Source organism: Balaenoptera acutorostrata, chromosome 10 (assembly GCF_949987535.1).
Source record: "Balaenoptera acutorostrata chromosome 10, mBalAcu1.1, whole genome shotgun sequence".
NCBI classification, from domain to species: domain Eukaryota; kingdom Metazoa; phylum Chordata; class Mammalia; order Artiodactyla; family Balaenopteridae; genus Balaenoptera; species Balaenoptera acutorostrata.
Window position 1 is genome coordinate 45,356,165 of NC_080073.1, and position 15,207 is coordinate 45,371,371.

General features: G+C 41.6%; 1 protein-coding gene and 1 long non-coding RNA gene across 6 annotated transcripts in view; both read left to right on the forward strand.

The window, feature by feature from the left end:
• The first annotated feature begins 1,127 nt into the window (after positions 1 to 1,127).
• On the forward strand, positions 1,128 to 2,506 carry LOC103017150 (uncharacterized). The gene is made up of 3 exons (XR_452080.3): positions 1,128 to 1,338; positions 2,027 to 2,106; positions 2,419 to 2,506. It is a non-coding gene; the product is annotated as an uncharacterized LOC103017150 (long non-coding RNA).
• Positions 2,507 to 5,966: 3,460 nt separating this feature from the next.
• CTNNB1 (catenin beta 1) overlaps positions 5,967 to 15,207 on the forward strand; it is a 42,596-nt gene continuing 33,355 nt past the window's right edge. For all 5 annotated transcript variants that reach the window (XR_009009508.1, XM_057554855.1, XM_057554852.1 and 2 more), the window contains exon 1: positions 5,967 to 6,168. The gene's annotated coding sequence lies outside the window, so the exon portion shown is untranslated. The remainder of the gene's footprint in view (positions 6,169 to 15,207) is intronic.

Here is a 15,207-nt window from a genome sequence, read left to right on the forward strand (position 1 = left end):
AACCTTGAAAATTTAGATCAATGATAAAATTTATATTTTTTGACTTCTAAACAAACAACAAACTAAGGCTGCAATGAAAACAGAAATGTCATTTCCTTCGGTAGCATTATTGGGAGAAAACTCAGAAATGACTATATCCCTACTCTAAGAGAATTTTTTTTTTTTTTTTTTTTTTTTGTCAAGTAGTTAAAAAAATCAATCTATATGTCCCTCCACTTTTCTAGGCTCAAAGTTATTTTTTGCTGAGTGGTGCAAAACGGAAAATGGACATTTGCTTCTGACACTGTGACCTTCCCCAGGCCCTGTCCATGCTGCCCTGTCTGATGCAGTGTATTTCTGGAACACACTTGTGATATAACCAGCAATCATTCTCCATAAACACTCAACTTGACAGCAAGTGAGAGTAAAGAAAAAGTCTCTCTTTCACATCAATGAAGAGTGCCACACTACAAACACATTTCCTTTTTTTGTAAGAGAGGTGATTTTTTTAAAAGATTAATTATCTTTAAAAGATGGGCTACAGCTCAACACTGTTATTTTCCTTCTGGCTATACACATGAATACACTAATTTTTGTTTTAAAACCAATAGAGCTGATTTTTAAAAAGAAATCTATAGCTGTTCCATACGTTTTCCAGCTAAGATCCAGCATCAAACTTCCATATGTTTAAGAAAGCTATACCCTCCACCTGTGTACATACACACTCATACACATAAACACCCGATCCAACTCCACTGTTATCTACTGATGACTAAACCATTTGAGATAGGTTGGTGGGGGACAGGGGGGAAGGGGCTGGGGAGGATATATTTTTTTTTTTTACAGTAGGCACGCATAATATTTACTGAACAAGACATTTTGCTCCGTATTCTTTTAGCATGTGGGGGGGGGACTCATCATTTTATTTAGACTTTATATGGCATGGGTTACTCAGTTCACAGCAGAGGCACCTGCAGCAAATTAATTTGTTGTAGCACATTAATTATCTCATAGCTTCTATTTAGGCTGCAGCTGTTGCTATTATGTTAATAATATTTTTTATCACCACTGTATACAACAGGTTATGGCAATAATAGAAATATCTCTTTTTTTGCCCCCCCCCCCCCCCCCGTTGTTTCCATGTTTCTGTGTCAGAAGGGAAGGCTGGAAGAAATTTAGGCAAATTAAGCCCCAAAGCACACTATAATTTTCTATTTCTGAACCGATTTGTGAGAGAATGGGTAACTGAAATTAGCAAAGAATCACCCCACACAAAGATGGCGCGTGCAGAATTTGTGAAAGCGAAAAAGAAGACGAAGGAGAAGCAACAGAGGGACGGAATACTGCAGTGCTGGGGTGGTGAGTGTTTGGATGGGGGCGGGGAAAATGCTGCAGTTTTCATGAAATAATAAGGTGGGGGAAAAAAGGCATACAAAGAGTAGGTTTTTCATTGTTTGTAAAATATAAACACAGATGAATTCTGTCTTTGGTTTGTTCATGCTTTTCACTCTGCACAGCAGGGATGTTCTTAAGAAGTTGCCCTCTGCGAAATTTCACTAAATGGGAACCGTGGACCCTGCATGATGGGATTATAATCACACCAGCCACTCCTTTTACATAATTTTTTGTTTAAGATCCAGTAAGACTCCCTGTTTTTAATATATATAAAGCAATAGACCTGGATATGTCGATAAACTGAGGGTTTGTGTCCCTATAGCCTAGTGCAAGCTAAAACAAAAAATCGGTGGTATCACATCTACAAATCTCAATGGATTCAAAAACAATATGAAAATTTTTAGCTGACAAGAACATGTCTGCTGCCTGCAGTCCCTGCAATAGCTCACCATGTTGCCTACTAACCGAAAGATCAAAAATTATCGATTTCATGGCGCTGCGGGCTCTGGAAAGAAAAAGCTACTTTAAAATTTGCATTGTTTAAGAAAGGAGTTAAAAGAAAAGAATCATTTTTTTTTCCTGAACACTTTGGAATGTGAAAATGGCTTGTTTTAATCTTATCCATGATTTACTATAATTCTATTATTTTTAGCAGCTGGAGTCCAGAAATGATTTTTTTCGATGAATTTAGGATTTTGTCGCAGTATACATCTGCAGTCCCAGAATCCTCCGGTAAGTTAATCCTTCTTTCGATGGGAAACGCCTTTAACCTTCTTGTGAATGAAGTATCTGCAACCATTTTGAAATTTTTAATAGAGAGGTGTGTGTGTGTGTGTGTGTGTGTGTGTGTGTGTGTGTGTGTGTGTGTGTGTTCGGGGGAGGTATGTCTCCAAAGCATGATTTCTTAGCAATGCAGCGGTATTTGTCTTAGTTCTTAGAAACATTGAGAAACATATACCTTTGTGCTCTTTGAATATGATGGACGATGTCTCCATTGCTTCTCCTTACACTTTCTATGGTAGCCATTAAAATGTACTTCCTTAGTATGGCAGAGACTCTTGTGTCAAGCCAACGAAGGCCTGGAGAACACATAACTCCAAGCACGAAAAGTGTTCCTGGCATAGCTGAAGCGGCCATGAACATAACTACCACCGCTGCTGCCGCCGCCACCACCATGGACATCGCCTCCCACCACCTTCACTGCCCCCCCTCGTGCCGCAGTGCACACCAGATGCAAGCTTTCCAGATAGTGGCTCTCCGCCGAATTTGCCCAGTGGGTTCCTAGATGACTTCTGTGTGTAAGAATAGCCAACCATGTAGTCTGACAAGAGGTATTTACAACTACTTAGTCTGTTCAGCTGGAAAGAAATCAAAAGATAACACTGAACCCTGACATGATGGATTGCAAATCAAAAGCCCCAATCCATAAACAGCCCACTTGATGAACTGCTAAATGAAAAGCTGATGCTGATTTTTGTCCAGTGTTTGCAGGTTGTTGAAAAGAAATATTTTTGAACGAGCCTTCTTAGAGAGTCGGGAGTTATTGTTTATAAATGCATGGAATATTATTTAGTCTTACCTTTCTGCTGGGGGAGGATTCTTCCCAAGGAGATTCAGATTGTCCAGAAGAGACCACACCCTCGTTTCACTGTTTTCTACTGTTTCTGTTTCTTTTCGAGGAGGGCTTCTTAACAATTACAATTACACATTCATTTAAGGGTCCTCATCAAAAGGAGCCAGGCATCCATTTCTCTCTAAAGGAAGCTCATTGTCTTAGCGTTCAATAAATGTTTAATTCGTGGATTTGATAGAGTGAACTGTCCCAAAAGGGAACGAACGGGCCTTCTTTGCAATGCTGCCTTGATTAATGTTTCTGTCGGAAGTGCAAAAACAATCTGGGCATTTATTTCTTTGCCTAAAGGTGATTCAAAAGTATGTGTTTTAGTGAAGGGACGCCGTACCTTCAGGCTCCAAGAAACCACTGCTGGATGTGCCAGTGGTCTGAAATCACGACAGGTAACACTTCCTCGGTCAAACCAGCTGGAGACACTTTTGGTTTCCAGGAACACAGCCTGAAATTTAGAACCATTTGTCCTCTGCAGTTTCACAAAATGGATTAATTCACGTCAAACCCAAGTGGCTGGCTCTAGAAGGAAAAGGTGTAAAAAAAGATAACCAAGTGTTTTTTATGAAATGTATTGCCCAAGGTCAGCTTCTACAAATCATTTTTACAAAGCCACTTATTCCACCAACTCATCAGGTATTTTGATGCTTGTATTTCTTGTTGCTTTAATGTTAATATTTGTCTTCATTTCAGAGAAGTTATTCATCTCATATTTTTGGTGAGGCAGTTGGAACAATTTCTATCTTGGGGATAAGCAAAGAAAAATTCTAAGCAATTTGTTAAATTCAACTAATTCGTCTTAGTGCTAGTCACCCAGTAATTCTTCAGTACACTTAGATGTGATGGGAAAAACAGCTTGCTGCATTGTTGCAAATTTTACATTTCCTTTACTAACATGTGTTTGCTTAAAGTATTACTAGGGATTTTAAATATTAATTATAAATTTAGATTAAGATATCTAAATTATAGAAAAATGCTTCAATTATTTTGGCATCTAAATAGAGAAATACAAATATAGAAGAGTTTTTATCCTTTAGATGTTCTAATGGTGCAGATATTTCTTCACCAGTTTTAATAGTGTGCCTTATTCAGCAAAACAAAACCAAAACTGAACATAGAAAAAGGAAACGTCTGTTAAAAAATTACTCTGCTATTTATTAGTCATCTTATTTTAAATATATGACTTTAATCAAATCAACTGCATATTCTTTAACTCTGTATATAAACATTAAAATTGGGGATCAGTACCTGAAAAAATGCCATTTACACTTTTGAGTTTATATTAGAAACACTGCTTTGATGAAGTATCTTTTTCCTTTCGATCTGTTCAAATTATGACCAGATGGTTAACTGCAACCATCCTCTACTCCTAATTCTACAGAACTGCTAGCAAAGACACAAATGAGAAAGTCATTGTAGACAATGGATCTCACTGAACATCATCTTAGTCTGCGGACTTTTCCCACTGCAGGGCCCCACGTATGCTAGGGTGATAGACAGCAGTTAACATTACCACGGTATATAATAAAATATCTTTAAGATAGGGGGGGAAATTGAATTATTTAAAGAACATGTTGCCCCTGAAGCACAGCTATGCCTAAAACTACATAACCTACTCCACGAGTGAATGAGTAAGAAGGTTTCCTGCCTGTACCTATGTATAAAGACCTATTGTTTGCATGCATTAATTACAGAGATAAAAGCCTCAAGATAACTTTGTTGCTTTTTGTACTCTCTCCATTGTTTTGGAGGAAAAATAAGCATACAACAACAGACTAGAGAAAGTGAATCGATCATAATTCTTTCAGCTTTGACAAATGCCAATCCTGCTGGATTACAATGGAGACATTTCCAAGGTGAATAAAGAACCAACTTCAACCTATTAAGACGAATTCGAAAATGTTTCTGAAGAATAGAAAATGCGTTTTTAAAAATTAGAAGCTGCCTAATCAATAGCTCTTTCCATAAACAACATACTTGGATTTCTCAAATAAGTGATACCCTATAAATGCACCTCCCCCAAAGAAAAATCCTCGCCACCACCACAAAAATCTATTGATACTTAGTAACAAAGTGGAACCAGATGAAAATGGAATCTGTAAGAATTAACCTAGTTGGCAGGGCTCTAGAGCTAGTCCATTTCTATCAGTCATTTGTTCACAGTAGGGACTCATCAGGACTTGTTGAATTGCGGGCTAGGCGCCTATCCTAACGCGAGTTCACAGCCTTCGGGAGTGGGGAGAACTGGCGGCTCGGCCGGGTACTTCATTTCCAGATTCGGGGTGAACAGCCGGTAGGGATGCGGGATCCACGATCCGGACCGTGGGGGGCTCTGGGGCTCTTGGCTCGGCTGCGAGCCAAGTCCTGCAAACAGCCTGGGGCCCAGACCGCAACTACGGCGGAAGCACGAACGCGCCGGGGTCCCCTGACCGGGAGCCGGGCGGCAGCGGCGCCCAGCAGCGCCCGGAGCGGGCGGGCCCCGACCTCATTCCCCGCGCCGCCGGCGCGGCCCCGGCCCCGAACTTCCGCCCTCCCGGGACCTGTGCCGCCTGGCCCGCTCGGCCCCGGAGGGCCTGGGTCCTGATGCCGCCTCCCGCGAGCAGCGGGCAGCGCGCGGCCAGCCCCGCGTCCGCTCTCACGGCCCGGGGCACGCGCGAGGCGGGGACGTCGGGCTCGGGACAGCGGAGAGTACCAGCGTCGTCCTCCCCCCAGCCTACCCCGGCTCGGACCACGGCGCCCTAGCGGGCCGCCCTCCGGTCCCGCACGGCGGGGCAGCAGCCGGCCTCTACCCCGGACAGCGTCCGGAGAGGACGCGTGCGCCCCGCCCCTGCCCCGGGCGGGCGGACGGCGGCAGGCTGCTCAGCGGTGCGGGGACTACTTTCCACCGCCCCCCCGCGCCCCGCCCCTTGTCCTCGCGCGGCGGAACGCTCCGCGCTGCGCCGCTGGCGGCAGGATACAGAGGCTCCTGAGCGACTTATAAGAGCTCCTTGTGCGGCGCCATTTTAAGCCTCTCGGTCTGTGGCAGCCGCGTTAGCCCGGCCCCGGGAGCGGAGAGCGAGGGGAGGCGGAGACCGAGGAAGGTCCGAGGAGCAGCTCCGGTCCCCGTCGAGCCGCCACTGCAGGCCGAGGACGGTCGGACTCCCGCGGCGGGAGGAGCCTGTTCCCCTGAGGTGCTTGGGCGCTCCTTTCCTTACCCTTCTGGGGCTGCTCCCGCTCCCGCTTCGGAGCCAAACTTCGTCGCGGGCGCGCGGTCCCGGCGGCGGCTGGAAACCGGGCCCAGCGCAGCCCGGAGGCCCCGGGTGGGGAGCGGGGGTTGCGGACTGGGGACGCCGGGGAGGCGGCGGAGGCGGGCCGCGCTCGGGGGACGGAGGGCGGCGGCCTGGCCCGGTTCCGGTCGCGCCGCTCCTCGGGGGCCCGGGGGGCACCGCTTTCGGGGAGAGGGCGCCGCGAGGGCGCGTCCTGGAGCTCGGATGGCCGGCGGGGTGGGGGGGGGGTGCTGTGGTTTCTGTCCGGGGCTCCAGCCGCGGCTGAGTTTGGGGGAGGGACCCTGCGCCTCGGGATGCGCCGGGGTGGGGGGCGGGGTGGGGACGGGGGACTCCGCCTTCCCGGCCTCCGCGGGGAGTTGGGGTGCGGGCACTGGGCCTGGGACGCCACCCGAGGTCCCATCTCCAGGTTCCCCTTTTCGTGCTTAAGGACGTATTGTTAAGAGGATCGTTAGTATTTTTTTTTTTAATGCCCTGCCGGCGTGAGTGCGCTTGTTTAAATCGAAGCAACTTTAAACCTTAGAGGATCCAAACTATTATTGCAGACGGTGCGATGCGCCAGGAGGGTTTGCACAGATAAAAATCCATATCTTGCACCTATATTTTCTTGTACCGTGCAGGTGGGTGAAAGCGGCGTGCAAGGGAGGTCCTGGGAAAAATAAGGGCGAGGGCGACTGGCTTACTGTCTCTTATCAAGTGACCCATGGGATTCAGCCTCTGACTGCTTCGAGAATTTTGTTCGTGTAAATTCTTTATTCAGATAGTTTCATGGCAGCTAAACTTGATTTTGAGAACACTTTCCAGCGGGGTGAATTTTTCCCTCGCTACGAAATTGCCCGAAGGAAATTCAAGCGTTGCAACTTCGTTCCGTGTTTTGTCTGGGGAGAGGACTTGGAACAGAGACTTTCGAAGTTCAGTTCTCACAGCCCGCTTCTGAATCCGCTAAACTTGAAAGCTTTGGCAGTCGGATGTAGTTGTTTCCTTCGTTTTCTGTTCCCTGTTGGAGGGAGCATTGTCTCCTACTTTGTATCTTCCAGACATCTGTGGTCTCCCCTCCCCCCCGAGTTTGTGAGTGGTGAATGAAGGGAGACTGGCCTGCTGGTATGCAGAGGTCGGCAGAAGGAAATCGAGGAGTGGTTTTAGTGAAACGAGAGCTTTGTGTCGTGAATAGTGGTGGCTTAGACTAGACAGCAACTTGAAGAGACGGCTAGCCTTTGATAAAGTCTGGGCTGCTGTTTTTCAGATCGCTAAGTTATAACGTATTTTGTCTGGAACTTGGGAAGCCATTTCATTATTGTCCCTTGGTGTACATTCAGTACCTTCAGCTATCTTCCTCTTAACTTGTCTTCGTCCTAAGAAATATTGGACATAGCTTGAAATGTTATTTATATAATGCTACTGTTTAGTATCTGCTTAAATAAGTGGCATAAACTTCTACTTGGGAGGCTCCCCTTCCCCACCCCCCCACCCCCCGCCCCGGTCTGAACTAAGGCGGCTGCTACATTTATTTTACTTTTACATTTAAACCCACAAATCTCTGGGTTAAAAAAAAAAAAGTGCTATTAAGGTTTGAGAATATCCTTTCACAAAATTTGATTAAGTTGCGCCCAGTATTCATTACTTTGACCTAGTCTTTGTTCTGAAGGCCATGTACAAGGCCCTAAAGTGATTGCAACAGTAACTTGAAAAACTTCCAGAAGACTAGTCTATAGGATTAAAGGAATGCTGAGACTATTCAAGTCTGAAGTCCTTGAGGGGGAAATTAAAAAACTGCACTAGAAAGTTTAGTATAGTATATAACTTAGAGTCCTTGTGGAGTTCTAGGCCTGAGATTCTCCCAGAGGATAGAGCAGTCATTTAAAATCGCTTTCAGGAAAAACCAATTAAAAAAAAAAAAAGGTGGCTTTAAAAAAAAAAACATTTAGCAGTGTTCAAGTGTCAGTAAGTGTTCAAGAGTTTTCTTTCTTTTGAAATGTTGTCTATTTCCTTTACCAAGGTAATTATGTAGAAAAATGTAGATTCCTATATTAAAACTGAAACTGAATTGAGCTTCCTACTGTTACTAGTGATGAAGAGAATAAAAATTATACATATAAATGAAGTGTATTTTTGTCTTCATAGACACTTCCCTCCTCCACCTCCCCAAATGGGAAAGGGAAAACATGAAGTAGGCAAATTTCTCTAAGGGTGTTTTGAGATTTGGCCCTTAGGAAAACTATCTGCAAATATCCTTTTTTATTGTTGGGAGGGGTGGAAAGAGGAGTGTAAGTATTGTTGAAACTAGGAACATGGAGAATTCAAAAGTTTGAATCTCAGTCTTTTATAGTTATAAGTAGCAGTGAACTTAAAACCACAGAAATGGAGTATATGTAGTATCTTCAGCTAAATGAAACTTTTGTGTTATTGAAATGAAACAATATACATAGGTCCAGTTATAATAAGCTTTTATTTCTCTTTTATGGTTTACTAGTTGCTGATAATAATTGTAGAGGAGGAGCTGGTAAATTTTAAGTTTGTACTTTGAGCTTGGTTGGAAGCGTGATTGATTGCCAACCCAGGGCAGAAGGGATGAATGCATTTAGAGCAGGGCAAACTTCTAATATAAAGTATTGGCAACTCTTTCGTGCTACATGTTGACTTGTGACATTGATTGTGAAAACATTAGTTGTGTTAACTTAGTTGTATTCTTGTAGCCCTCTTTTTGTTGGGAATACGGTATCTTTAGTTGAAACACCTTGACTAAAAACATTTTTATACCATAAAAGTAAATAGTAAAACATAGACTAGGAGCTACTGCTTGCTGATTAGTCCAAAGCATGTAGCTGTTGCCTCTTGTACCCTCACTGAGAGGATACTGAGTTGCAGAATCAGTTCTCATTCTTTAACAGACTATTGTTTATGTAATACCTTTCTAATTGTGGTGTGATAGAGTAATAGGCTAAAATAAGTACTTAAGTTTCACGAAAGGAAAATATATTATTTGTATTGCTTGAAAATGAGTAGGAGTTAACTTGTGTAGTTTTTCATCACTTAAACTCTGGAGAAAGTTCTTTATTTCCTCTGTTTACTTAAGAATGCTGCTTTTGTGTTTTATGCAAGTCTGAGCTTGACCAGGTTTGAAATCTAGATACTTCTGTTGAGGCCTGAACCCTGTATCCTTGAAGTATGTATTTAATCTGCTTTCTCCCTAAGGAAAAAGAAGCTCTTAATAGAGAAAGTCAATCACATTAGGAACCCTTTTTAGAGTTTAACTATCTTTGTAAGTTTGTTAATTGTGGGCATCTCTTCTTTTAAGAGAGATTCCCCATCCCCAAAGTCTCCCTCAAACTTGATGCAGTTGAGTGAGAATAGAGTTAGGGCATGTTATTGCATGCTTCGGTCACATTGAGTGCCCTCCAGTGGATATAATATAATGCTAGTGATATTTTTTTCCCCATCAAGTTTGCATGGAATGTACTTACAAACAGTTTTGATGGGAAAGCATCAGTCAGGGAACCTTTTGAATTCTAGAATAGCTTATTTATCTTGTTACTGCTAGTTAAAAGATCGGCTTGAGAACATGTCATCTCAACCATTATTTGCAGGAGAAAGGTCAAAGTTAAATTAAGGGTTAAATTTTATTTGTTACTTAAAATAGGAAGTTCTGCTTAAATATATCATAATTATAAACCAAAAACTCAGTATAATTTTGGGGTAAAGGATCCTCACGTCTAGCCATATTAATGAATTATAGAAACTAAAATTCTCAGAAGAAGTTAACAAAGAAGTGAATTGTCAATTTGTCTAAAATCTCTTATGCAGTAAAACATGAGTAAGTCTTCAACTTGGTTATATTTTCAAGGAATATTATGTCTGTGTTAAGAACTGGATATCAACAAAGCTAGTTGAGTCAACCTAACGTGAACTCTAGAGCACAATGCCTAGTGACTATAGGCATTTGTATAGCGTATACATTTGTATAATGCTGTGATGCACAATACCAGTATTTTGACCTTTAAAATTTTCAATAAACACCTTTCTCCACACTCCTATGTTAAAAGTTCTTGCTGTTTCTATTAGTAGCATTATTTTATGAAAATACTTGTTTTAAATCAGATTCTGATCGGTAACAGGAAGAAAGCCCATTTAAAAATAGCTTTTAGGGACTTCCCTGGTGGCACAGTGGTTAAGAATCCGCCTGACAATGCAGGGGACGCGGGTTCGAGCCCTGGTCCAGGAAGATCCCACATGCCGCAGAATAATTAAGCCCGTGTGCCACAACTAGTGAGCCTGCGCTCTAGAGCCCGCGAGCCACGACTACTGAGCCCGCATGCCCTAGAGCCCGTGCTCCGTAACAAGAGAAGCCACCGCATTGAGAAACCCGTGCACTGCAATGAAGAGTAGCCCCTGCTCGCCGCAAATAGAGAAAGCCCGCGCGCAGCAACGAAGACCCAGTGCAGCCAAAAATAAATAAAAGCAATCATTACAAAAAAAATAGCTTTTAGAAGTCAAATGGTCATTTTATGGAAAATTCTCAGTTTAGAAAAAAAAATTTTAACTTTGTATGTTTTCCATAAATAGGTGCTTGAAATGAAATTTAGAAGTTGATTGAGTAGGGAGGGAAAATGACCATATCACTGCTCCAATTTTGCTCTTGGAATTTAGTATATTTTTGTGGAAAAATTGATAATGATTTTTGACTATTTAAGAAATGTATTATTGTTATACCTTTTTTTAAAATAGATTTTTAAAAAATTAATTTATTTAACTTCTTTATTTTTGGCTGTGTTGGGTCTTCATTTCTGCGCGTGGGCTTTCTCTAGTTGTGGCGAGCAGGGGCTACTCTTTGTTGGGTGTGCGGGCTTCTCATTGTGGTGGCTTCTCTTGTTTCAGAGCACGGGCTCTAGGCGTGCGGGCTCAGTAGTTGTGGCTCGCGGGCTCTAGAGCACAGGCTCAGTAGTTGTGGCTCACGGGCTTAGTTGCTCCGCGGCATGTGGGATCTTCCTGGAAAAGGGCTTGAACCCGTGTCCCCTGCATTAGCAGGAGCATTCCTAACCACTGCGCCACCAGGGAAGTCCCTGTTATACCTTTTTAAAAACATGAGGCAAGAGTGCCTCAGCTGTTTTATATAAATGGTTATTTCAGAATGGGTTGTGATCCCTCAAAAAGCATCATATATGGAATAAGTAATGTTTAAGTCCGTAACTAGTATTTGCATCATTTACTGTCTGTAGGTCAAATAGCTTCTATTCCAGTTTTCCAAGATTTTTATGAGATGAGAGTAGATTTGAAAGTTCTCCTGAAAACTATGTACATCTTACTTAAAAAAAAAAAAAAAAAAATTCTGCCATCACAGTGGGAATAACTATTCAGTGTCTCCAGGGCCAGGCAGGTATGGGCTAACTGGGACCCTGTGAACTATGACAAATTGGGGAACACATGTCCTATCTAAGCCAGTCTTCAGCTCCAGCTGTTGTGTGGGAAAGTAGTTCATGTGTCCACATCATCTGAATTTTTTTTCCCCTAAGAGAAGCAGGAAATCTGGATTAATGTGCATCCCATGATTTGCACACATTGGTGAATGAAATTCATGTTTTGAGACACTGTTTAACACAAATTAAATACACCTATTGGCAGGATCTGCCAGTTTGTGACATCTGCAGTAGTCCATTTAGAGTACAGTTTTTTTATAATGATGATTCTACTAAATGATTGAAGGTAATACGATTCTGGGAGTGGGTATGCATCTGTGTCTCTCTATGTATACATATGTATATATATGTATAACTTAGGAAGTAAGATTTGTTAAACTATTAGGTTCATATTTGGCACTTGAAAAATGCCTTGTATCAATTGATTATAGATTAGGAACTTAAAACAGGTTCATATTACTAACTTTGTGAAATCTGGGAAACGTACACTTATAAGTTTAGGAATTAAGATGGGTTGGGTCAAGGAAAAGGAGGAGAAATAACTTGTTTATTACTTGATCATCTTAAGTATAGTTTTTTAAAGTGTTTTCTTAAATGAGGTCTCAAAACTTAATCTTTGAAGGTACCTAAAATGCTGGACAAATTCTGGCTGTGTGTACACAATCATGTCAGCCTGAAATTTTATTGATGGCGTTAACTCATGTCCTGGTTTTCAGCCAAAGTCTGCATTTCTGTGATAAATTATTATCAGACTAGATTTAAAACTGAAAAGCAAAGTTTAGATAATGAAAAATTAATTGAATATTAGTTTTATTTAAATTAATGGCTTACTGCTATTTGGTCAGAATAAATTTATGCAGGCAATTAAGTAGATATTGGTTAAATCTTTTGATGCTAGGGCAAGGTTGTTCATTTCCAGAGTTTGAAAAGTTGGGTATTTAGTTTTCTGACTACATGTTTAAATGGCAAACTGTCTGGACTGAAAACGCAAACCATAGGCCAACATTGGTTTTAAAAAAAATCTGAAAATAGTGCTGTAGACTGCAATTGTTTTTATATGATATGGTATAGAATGCAAGCCAAACTGATCAGTGGACTTTTCACAAAATATTCATCCCAAGGTGTTCACCCCTTGGCCTGTTCCACAATCTCCATATAACTTTACAGAGCTACTGTAAAGTTTCTCTTGTAATAGTCCAGAGATTTCCTGCCTCTGATTTCTTTTGAACTTGTTGAAAAGGCCTCCTCCGCAACCCCCCCCCCCCAAAAAAAACCAGATTGAAAAGTATGAATAGCTGGATGATGCTGGTTTGAAACTGCTTCATGCAGTGCCATTTTGCTCCCCTGTTTCTTTCCATCTGTTAATTTCTTCACTAATATTCCCATGGTTTTACTTGTGATTTCATAACTTGCATGTTGCTGGACTGATATTTTCCTTTTAACTGATGTAACAGGTGTGTTAAACAATTAGTTAAAAAATTGGGGGTGGGGGAGATATTTTTAACCTGTTTCAGTTCTTTGAAGTTCATCAGTCCTCATGGCATACAAATGATAGCTGTGATAAATCTTATCTTAAATGCTGGTAGCTGATCTGACTTGGAAGGAAAAGATGTGCACATGTTAAAGGGTTAGTTAATAAGTTTCTTTTATTAACAGGGTTTTATGATAGCTGAAATAATTGTGATATTTATGTACACACACTCTATTGTACATTACCCATATAAAATTGTGAGAAGTTAGATTTACTGCAGACTTTCTCGGGAATGCATTTTGAAGATGATCTTAATGATTGTAATTTGCTTCTCAGGGGGGTGGGGGTTGTAAAAGCTGCCCCCCCACTTTATTAAGTGGTTTGGGGGTAAGGGTGTAGGGAGTGAGTCTGTCTTTGAAGTCTTCTATATACCAGATGAATGACCCATGTGTAAGGGAGGAACAAGGGTTTCTTGGAAATATTTTTCAATCCAACTAACTATGGAGGTTTCTAAGTGGAGTTCCATTCTATTGTGTAGAAAGTGCTGAGGTAGACACTTCAAATCTTTCCTGAGCAACTGAAAGAATGTAGCAATGTCAAACATTACTTTATACCCAACAGTTCATTTAGATACAAAAGTAGACACTACATAAATGTTATATAGGAAACATAGTATGCTGACATGGTACTCTTTAGATAGATTCTCATTAGTCTTTCTGGTACTTTGCTTAAAGTTGATTTACTTAAAGTTTGTTTAGTTTTTTAATTATTTTATTATTTTTTTAATTTGATATCTGCTCTTGGAAAAGCCACATGAGATATGAGTGAGGTTTATATCGTTGTAACTTTTAGTTATTTATGTCCTCTGTGATCCATTTACAAGGTGAAACTCATATCTGATAGTTGTCCTCTATAGGTCACTGTTTCCTGCCTTAATTCTGCTGTCATTTTTCCTAGGTCCTGAGTCAGAGTGCCAGCCTGTCTATTCCCCATAGAATGAAAAGAGGCTAGAAAGTTTAAGGTATTAGAAATCTGGGAGTCACTCATAAGGCAATGTAATTAATAGTTAAAATACTAAAACTGGATCTTTTTTGAAAGAATACTTACATCCTCGAATCATGCTTGAAGAATGCCCTGACTATATGCCAAAGAGCCTTAGGTTTCTCCTTATTGCCGTTACACCCCAGATCATATTACATTTCTCTAGAAAGTGCTAAGATAGGAAGACTGTTTAACTGTCTCTTTGCTCGTCAGACTAGTCCCCTTTTCCCCATCAGAAGCTAAACAAGCAGGAGCTCCTTCACCTTCGTATCATCACTCTGCATGGATGGAGGGTCCATCTCTATAAAGGAGTAAGCATTGTATTCTGGTCAGAGGCCAGTCCTAACACATGCCTTTTGTAGGACTTTGTTTCTTTAGTTATGCCTCACTCTTCTGTATGTATTACCCGTATCCCTCCGGATTTGAACCCCATTGCTGTTTTTGGTCTCCATCCCACATTTTATCATCTCCTGAAGTCCATTCATTGTGCCTTTGGAACTCATAGTCCTTAGCAAATCCTTTTTATTGTCTATCTGTTCTGGGAATGTTTCCTTCTCTTTCTTGCTCCAGCTGTACCTAGCTTCTCCGCTGATAATGCTACTGACCTTGAAACTCTCTGAAGTGGTAGATGTTTCCTCTTCTTGCACACCTTTTATTGGTGAACCAAGAGGTAGAGTAGATGTCTTCTTTGTTCCTCATTATCACTTCTTGACCATTCTTTTCCAAAACTTTAAGCTTTGACTCTCATGCCATCAAATTATACCACCCACTACCCCTCCTTATTTCAGTCATCTACCAACTTTCCTGGGTCATTCCCCTACTTCCTTGAATACCATTATCTCCTGGCTCACTGTCGTCTTTATTTCTGTCATAATTCTTGGTTCTTGGTGATATCAATATCCATGTGGAGCAGTGCTACTCAAAATGTCACCTGGTCTGTGAACTGTTTGTTACCAGTATGAATTGCAGTAAGGAGTTTGTGCCAGAATGTAACTCACCTGTGTCGCTAAGTTCAGTGTTTAG